The following is a 9291-nucleotide window of genomic DNA, read 5'->3' on the forward strand; positions in this document are numbered from 1 at the left end:
CTCAATAGCCCCAAATAAATCATAAAGAAAATCACAACCAATTACATCATAGTGAAATCATAGAAGTCTAAAGAAAAAAGGAAATAAATCATAAATGAGCTAGAGGGCAAAAAAGAGACGCTATGTTTTAATGGCAAAATTTAAACAAATAGCTGACTTTTCATCAGAAGTAATTAAAGCCACAGGATAGTGGACTATGTTTAAAACACTAAATACATAAACATTTGATAATTGACAAGGAAAAAAATATACACTTCTGGAATTCAGACCAAAGATATTTTCTAGCAACTTAAAAGAAAGAATGTAGGGGCGCCTGGGTGGCGCAGTCGGTTGAGCGTCCGACTTCAGCCAGGTCACGATCTCGCGGTCCGTGAGTTCGAGCCCCGCGTCAGGCTCTGGGCTGATGGCTCGGAGCCTAGAGCCTGTTTCCGATTCTGTGTCTCTCTCTCTCTCTCTGCCCCTCCCCCGTTCATGCTCTGCCTCTCTCTGTCCCAAAAATAAATAAAAAACGTTGAAAAAAAAAATTTAAAAAAAAAAAAAAATAAATAAATAAAAAAAAAAGAAAGAATGCACTACCAGCAGACCTAAGCTAAAGGCCATTCTGAAAGTGTTCACCAAGTTCAGGCAGAAAGAACTATTTTCAGATGAAGTATTAGTGATGTAAAAATAAATGAAGAACAGTAAATATAAAAATGCAAATGTGAATATTGATTCTACCAAATGATAATAATATCCTTTGGGGTCAAACATTTTATGGATAATAAATAAAATTGCATAATGTATTGGTTAGTGTTTTCCAGAAAAACAGAACCGATAAGATATATAACGAGAGAGAGGAGATTTATTATAGAAATTGGCTCACATAGCTATAGAGGCCAAGAAGTGCCACAATCTGCTGCCTGCAAACTGGAGAACCAGAAAAGCCTCCGGTGTAATTCAGTTTAAGTCTGAAGGTCTGAGATCCAGGAGCTCCAATATTATACGGCAGGAGAAAATGGACATCCGAGAGAGAGAGAGAGAGAGAGAGAGAGAGAAAATTTCTCCCTTTCTTGGCCTTTTCCTATTTGGGTTTTCAATAATGTGTGCCACATTGGTGAGGGTGATCTTCTTTGCTCAGTCTACTGATACAAATGCTGATCTCTCCCAGAAACACTCTCACAAACATACCCAGAAATAACATTTTACCAACTACGTGGACATTCCTTAGCTCTGTCAAGCTGACATCTAAAAGTAACCCTCACACATGACAAGAATAGAAAAACATTTGGGATGAAGATGAATGGAATTAACATTATTAAACTCCTTTTATTATCTGTGAGAGGAATGAGGGTGTCAGGAGATTTGGTAAGTAAAGAATGTATGCTCTATTTCCTAGCTACTGCTAGAAAAAAACAATAAAAGAAATATAGCTTCTAAGTTGACAGAAAGGAATGTGGTATAGTAATTGTGGAATTATCAATCTTAAGAAAGAAAGCAGAGGAAATGACCACAGACAGATTACACAAAAAAGAAAAAAAAAAAAGAAACAATAACAATTAAAAAGCGTTCTTTCCAATATATATATAAACATATAGAAATGCTGAGGTAACTACATAATGATAAGATAAAATAGAAATTAAAGCAAAACTTAACCAGTACGTCATTTCAAAAGAAAAAAAATTCAATTCACCAAGAATATGTAACAAGTTTAACTTGGTATGAATTTAGTAAAATCACCAGAAATTATATACAGCTGTAACTGATAGACAAACAGAAACTATCAGAAGGGATAAAGGCATTTTGAACAGAAATTAATAAACTTGATCTAATATACATACACAGAACATTGTTATCTAAGAATTAAAGAACATACGCATCTCTTTCTTGGAACTGTGGGTCCTGGGTGTTCATTTTGTTATTTCTAAGTCCATTATATGTATGTCCTGTGTTTTCTTTTAAAATTAATATTCTGTAATAGAAATTAAGGTAAAACAACTATCACAAGATTTATAGAAGGGAATAACCATGATACAATAACAAAAAATCCAGAGATTAAATTGAACAGCAAGAAATTAAGTGCATGTGGAATAAAATAAGGAGTTCCAACAAAGTCTATGTGGAATATTCTAGAATACTGATAGTATATATGAGGTTCTATCCAAAGACAAAATAGTTAATACTTTTTTATAACTGGAAATAACACATAAGTTTTTAAAAATGTTTTTTTTAATGTTTATTTATTTTTGAGAGAGAGCACAAGTGAAAGAAGGGCAGAGAGAGGGAGACAGAATATGAAGCAGGCTCTAGGCTCTGAGCTATAAGCAGAGTTCAAAGCAGGGCTCAAACTCCTGAATCATGACATCATGATCTGAGCTGAAGCCAGATGCTTAACTGACTGAGCCACCCAGGCGCCATAAAATACATAAGTTTTTATATTAGGAAAACATGAATATTGTGCTGAATATACAGAAACATTCTGCTAAAACTGCAAAACATAAAGGAAAAAATAAATGCCCTAAAAGATATTCAAAAAAACCAATGTGTATTAATATGAAAAAAGAACACTGGACTGAAAGATAACTTTTCATCAACAATAATATGCTAGAAAAATCAATAATAACTAAAATGTTGAGGAAATATATTTATTATATAACTTATCTAGCTAAATTCAGAAAACAAATGTAATTACACTTGGTTTCTCATTATCAACAAATACTGGAAAAACGAATAAAGATTTTAAATTTCCAAGGAAAAATATTCTTTATTCTACAACTCTATCTCCTGTATAGTCTCATTTAGGAGGTTTAAAAATGAGGTTAGGTTGCCAGATATAACATTTTCAAATTAGAATAAAACTGAAAGTTTGCCACAACAAAGCATTCCTAACTACTTTTATGAGTTATGTAACATTTAGGAAACTCAGCTTTCTCATTTGTAAACTGTGGAGGAGCGTATAATTCTACTTTGCATTGTGTACAAGTTGAATTCTAAAATTGTAAGCATAAAGTACAAGTTCTGATATATTATTAGGCTTCAATGAATATTACTTATCTTTACTATTACTTTTAGTTATTAACATATAGAAATAATGCTATATATTTTTGAAAGAATGGAATTAAAACACATTTATTTATTTAATTTATTTTTTCCCATCTTTATCAATATATAATTGACATATAGTATTAAGTTTAAGGTGTACCCATTGTTGTGGCTTTAATAAATTGCCCTTTGTTAAGTCGAACCTGGGTGTCACATGGTGAACCATGGGGTTTAAGAAGAAGCCACAAAATAATTGAAAGAAGTTTATTACTCACAGGTCCTGGAGGAAGTACACAGCACACCTTGAGGGGTCACGTGAGGAGGTCAAGGCATGATACAGGCAGAGAGAAAGAAGGACCTGAGGCACATCCTTTTATTAGGGTCCTTAAGTTGGATGCTTTGGGGTTCCCAGGCTAAGACCAAATTAATCAATTCAAACCCCCCCCCCAAAAATCTAAACTCCACAGGGTCTTATATAAGGGGCACACAAGGGGAAAGGCTCTGTCTGGGAGACACAGGAGAGTGTTCATCACAAGGGCCTTTGGGGAAGTCTTATCAGGGACTTACATTTACTTGTGACTTTGCAGGGTGCTATCTAGGGTATGTGCTCAAATGAGGCCCCTGCTGGCAGTTTGATCAAACAAAATGTATGCCAAGCCAGCAATAGCATGGTGTAGCTTAGCTAAATGCTTGACAGAATAATAACGAGATACATGTATATACTGCAGAATGAAATCACTTATATTTAGACTACTCCCTCCAGTCTTGGAATTGGCAAGAAATTAAATAAAGCAAATAAAATTTACAAAAATATTAGCCTTTATCAGATATGAATAATGACACAAATACTGTGAAAAACCACTACTTCTTATAAACAGAAAAAAATAAATGAAAATATACTTCATTATTGTGTGCTAACTTTTCCAATATTTTCTGTTAACAACCTCTGATAGAGAAGTTAATAATCTGTATAAATCATTTTAAAAGCACTTCAACTAATGCTTATTGCTAAGGAAATGTTTTAAGTACAGGACAAAAATATATGAGTATTTTATCATCAAAAGTCATGTTTTTTGGTCTAGATCGAAAACTTTTAGTTTTTAATTTTGACTTTTAGTACTTGGAAAAAGAGATAATGCTGCTGGCAGTATCATTGCATCCAGAGATGCAAGCTAGCCAGCCCCACTTATGACCTATGCAGAAAGAAAGATTAGATTATAATAAATCAAGAATGCAGCATTTTCAAATTTGCCCAATGGATCTATATGGATCTTGGTTAGTTTGTATATTGCACTGGGCTCACCATTTCTACAGACTCTTTGTACAAGTTATTGGTGTATTTGTGGTTACATATTATTTATTAGATGACACTATCTTGAACATAACATAAAATATATTTAACTAAGCTTTTCTTACACTAAAGATTTGTGATTAATCTAGTCTTCAAATATATCAGTCACAAAACAAATATCTTGGATATCTCTTCAAACATTATGAGCTATTGGGACAAGCTAAATGTTTGCTGAGGTCGCTTAAGACACAGAATTTCATTAGAGCCTAGGAATATCACTTATTGAAAATAAGTGTTAATTTTCCTTGTGAGTTATAGATGTCTTAAGACAAATGGGAGCTCTATCAGTATTTTTAAATTCAAAAAATAAAAACAGAGAAATGTATCTTAAGAGAGCCTATAATAACAAGAAAACAAGTACTGCATGTGAAGGTATAAATGGCCCTCATTTCATAGATAGAAATCCAACTTTGGTCCCTTGAAGCAGTGCATTCAAATGGAAATAGCAAAAAGTACAATAACATTTAGAGATTTTCATGTGGAGATTGTTAGAAATTATTCTGGAACTGAAGAGAAAATGTAAAATTCCATTTAATTAATGTAGTTAATTAAATGAGATAATTTTGTGGCTAGTTGATATTCAGTTTGATTTAGACAAGTAGTAGTTGGCTCTGTATCAAACTTATCAGTATTTAAACAATTTCTTTGGGGAATAAAATTAGTTTAATGGTGTTCACAAATATTTATTTTATAGACATGTGGAAGGTACTGATTAGTCATTAGACAGATCTTATTTATTTAGGAAGCCTCTATTATCATAGAATATACTTTATTTCCACTATTTTAAAATTATTTTTTAAGTTGGTGAGGTATTTAAGCCGTCAGGATAGCAAATTGCTAAGAAAGATATAGCACTACAATTCATCAGTGGTATGTAACATTACTCAAATGTTATAAATAAATATGAATATGAAATATAATATACTTATTTCAATGTTATTTACAAGATCCTTGCAGAAAATTATTTTCATCATCATAATAGGCCAAATTTTACATATTTTGATTTTAAGGCTTTATGTAAATAAGATTTTTCTTTGGGACAGATTTTTATAGGAGTAACAAAACGGAAAATGCTACTATTATTCTTTGTGACCAGCATTCTCAGTTACTCTATATTTTGTGAGATTTCTTCAATAAACATGAATTTTTTGGACCTATTGGTTAATTTGATTTCAGTCAGCTTAGCATACTTACCAATGGAATTCATAAAAATCTGTAAGAAATCAGATGACCTTTTAAAAAGTATTTATCAATAGGTATTTAATAAATACTTCTTGGATAAAATGATTAAAATATGTTACTAGCTTACAAGTTCTCATAGTACCTAAATTGTCCTTTTGAAACCTCAAAAATATTTTTCCCTTATTTAGGGTAAAGAAGAGGAAATTATCTCTCCAAATATCTCTTGTATGAAAACCCTAAATATGTGAAGTATATTAAAGCAATAGACCAGGAAAGATAATGATGGTAACATAAATAGACTCTCTAATTCCTCTTACAGGAACAAAACAAAAGAACAAGTAGATATCAGAAGGAAAAAAAAAAAAAAAAAACATACCAAACAAAATAAAACAAAACCACCATCAATAATGAAAACAATAACAGAACATCAGAAGAGAGACATCTTCAACAAAATTGGATGAAAAATTATCCCAGAAAAAAAATGGGGAGATGTAAATCATCTACAACAGCTGGATTTAAAGAAGATGGACATTACAAGATACCAAGATCATGAAGAGATGGGTTTGTATGATTGTCTTAAGCTCAGGGTATAGGAAATGCTTACAAATACCTTTAAAAGCAGGTGACTCTAAAATGGTGGAATCATTAATAGGTGGACATGAAAACAACCAGTAAAAACAGTAGAAATGTCAGGCTTTCATTTATAAGCAAGTGATATTAAGAAATATTAACAGGGGTGTCTGGGTGGCTCAGTCAGTTGAGTGTCTGACTTTGGCTCAAGTTGATCTCATGGCTCATGAGTTCAAGCCCCACATTGGGCTCTGTGCTGACAGCTCAGAGCCTGGATCCTGCTTCGGATTCTGTGTCTCCCTCTCTTTGCCCCTCCCCTGCTCACTCTCTCTCTCTCTCTCTCTCTCTCTCTGTCAAATATAAATAAACATTTAAAAAAATTTAAAAAAAGAAATATTAACAAAAACTAGGAAATGAAACATGATGATGCCTACATATTCTTTTCATGTCATTGCTTAATAGTCAGTGAAGAATTAATTTTCTAGGATAATGCATTTGACAAGTATAGGCAAAATATTCTAAAATTACAGGTTAATTTATAAATGTTTGTACAGTAGAAGGTATAACCACATAGATTACATATTTATTTTCTTATTGGATATTGAGGAGTTTTGTATCAATTAGGAAATTTATTTCATTATTAACATGACAGAATGCTTAAATCTTCAGCCCTGGGCCACCTGGATGGCGCATTTGGTTAGGTGTCTGACTCTTGATTTTGGTTTAGGTCATGATCTCATGGTTCATCAGTTTGAGCCTTCCATAGGGCTCTAAGCTGAGCGTGGAGCCTGCTTAGAATTCTCTCTCTCTCCCTCTCTCTCTGCCTCTCCCCCACTATCACTCTCTCTATCTCAAAGTAGAATAAATAAACTTTTAAAAATTAATAAATAAATCTCAAGTCTTCAATATCTTTTTTGAACTAGACTTATCATCCTACTGGTTTCCTCATTGCATAATAAGTTTAATAAAATCTTTGACAGATACTCATTTTATATTTGTATATCACAGAGAGAAGCATTTGTAATTTCATACAAACAAATTTCATACAAATTTCATATATATTTCTTTAATATATATACATATAATATGTATAATATATATTAATATACAATATTTATTTTATATATATATAAAGAGTGTTGGGGGTTCAACTGAAATGCTTAAATAGACCTACCTTCTAGAACAAATGAAACATATTAATTCACCAGTGCTCCTCATGGGATATTTATAGCTAAGAACATCTCTTTCCCCATTATTTCCTCAGGTGCTTGAAATTTTTACAGGTACTGTGATTTGTGTTGTTTTTATAATGTCCATAATTATAAAACCAACCCAGAAAACACACACACATGTCTGCAAGCACACAAATTTCCTCATGGTTAAAAGTTGATATTTCTGGCAACAGTATTATGTGTTGTCTTCTATGTTTACTTCAAAATTATATATTGTAACTTTAAATAGGCAAAATATATTGATCAGGTATCCATGATTTTATCTAATCATATGATCAAATCACTCTGAAATTCTGTTGGTTGCCTTTTAGAATCAGCTTTTAAATAAGAATAAATAAATAGATAAATGAAGATTTGCAAAGTCTCTTACACCTGAAATCATTTCAGATTTGCTAGAAGTACCTTAAAGATTGTAAAGCTTTGTTCTTTCACACTATAAGAATGCTATAAATAATTTTATTTGATGTGTTCATTTTTTAATTGGATTCTGTTATTATAAATAGCTGAATGGAAAAAAAATCAAACTAAAGGGATATTTGTGAATAGAAATTTATTATTGTAAATTTTGGGGGGATTAAACACTTTACAGAATATATTAGAAGTCTCTGGAGATTTGTTAATGTTCTTAATGTCCATAATATTGTTAAGCAAAATCGAATCTGGACTTATGTGAGGAAAAATTTTATACAAAAAGACTATTGTAACAAGATGCTCTGATCTGAGGATCTGCAGGCGTCTCAAAATGAAACAAACAAAAAAAAAAAACTGTGGGGGAGAGACTTTTATAGGGAATGGGGGATGCTAGCTGGGACTTTGAGGGAAAAAATGAGTAAGTGGGGGTTTGCACACAACATCACTGAGGAAGTTTAACAAGAAATAATTCATGCTGTGCAAATGATTCTTGTAATAAGTGATTGTTCTACACCTTAGAGTTTACTTAAACTTGGGGTGGGAGGAGCCACAACCGAGAGGACTGTGAGAGGAGAGAAGCCTGACTGAAGGTTGTTCAAGCCAAGTCAGTGGCCAAGTAATGGGCAACTGGTTGGGAGACAAAGTTCATCTTTAAAAACTATTAGAGATGGAATAGTTATTGTGAAGTTGAGGTTCTCAAGGTGGTTTTCACAACGGGTTGGACACACACTCTTGCTGGCTTTAAAAAAAAAAAAAATAGCTGCATGATTTATTGTGTATGTTGTCAACCTAACAATTATGGAGAGCTTGGAGATCCAGCATTTGATGAGTGGTATGCCTTAGGAATATAATAAAACGAGTAAAACCGGTTTGTGCTGGGAGCTGGTGGCGTGGTGCAGGGCTCTGAAGAATGAGCGGACTGGTTTCCGGGGATTGTGACTTGCAGGGTCCGCCACGGAGCCAGAGCAGATGCTGGAGACACAGACGCAAGGTATGGTAAACCCTCACTCTGGGTGTGGTCTCACCAACCATGTCAAGGAGATAGTAGACGATGAGAATATGAATGCAGAAAAGTCATCAAAACAGATAGTGGATCTCCATTCTTTGCCACCTCGTGCCTATGTGGGTCAGACAGTTGTGCCTATTTTATTATAGGGACTTGCTGTGCTTACAAAAAGCCACCAAATCCCATTGGGTTTCTACCATCTTACCTTTAAACAAAAACAAGGCACAGTTTGAAGATCGCAACTGATTTATTGGGAAGAACAGAAAAAAATTGGTTTCCACTGCAGATTTACGTGATTAACAGGCAGCTTTAATTGCCACGATTCCCCCATCCCCGCCTTGGGTTTTGTTTTTCGTTGTTGTTGTTTGTTTGTTTGTTTGTTTGTTTTTAAGTATAAAAACCTTCAGAACAACAGAACTTATTTCCAGAATTGCAGAAAAAAAAACATTTCCCTTATTTTTATTTAATCATCACATTTATTTAATGAGTGTATTCTGTGCAATTTTTGATCAGATTGTCTT

At 33.0% G+C, this 9291-nt stretch overlaps 1 pseudogene; it reads left to right on the plus strand.

Annotated features, from left to right (window-relative positions):
* The first annotated feature begins 8562 nt into the window (after positions 1-8562).
* Positions 8563-9016, plus strand: LOC132692976 (protein dpy-30 homolog pseudogene; annotated as a pseudogene).
* Positions 9017-9291: the final 275 nt, after the last annotated feature.

This window comes from Panthera onca, chromosome B1 (genome assembly GCF_046562875.1).
Source record: "Panthera onca isolate mPanOnc1 chromosome B1, mPanOnc1 haplotype 2, whole genome shotgun sequence".
NCBI lineage: Eukaryota > Metazoa > Chordata > Mammalia > Carnivora > Felidae > Panthera > Panthera onca.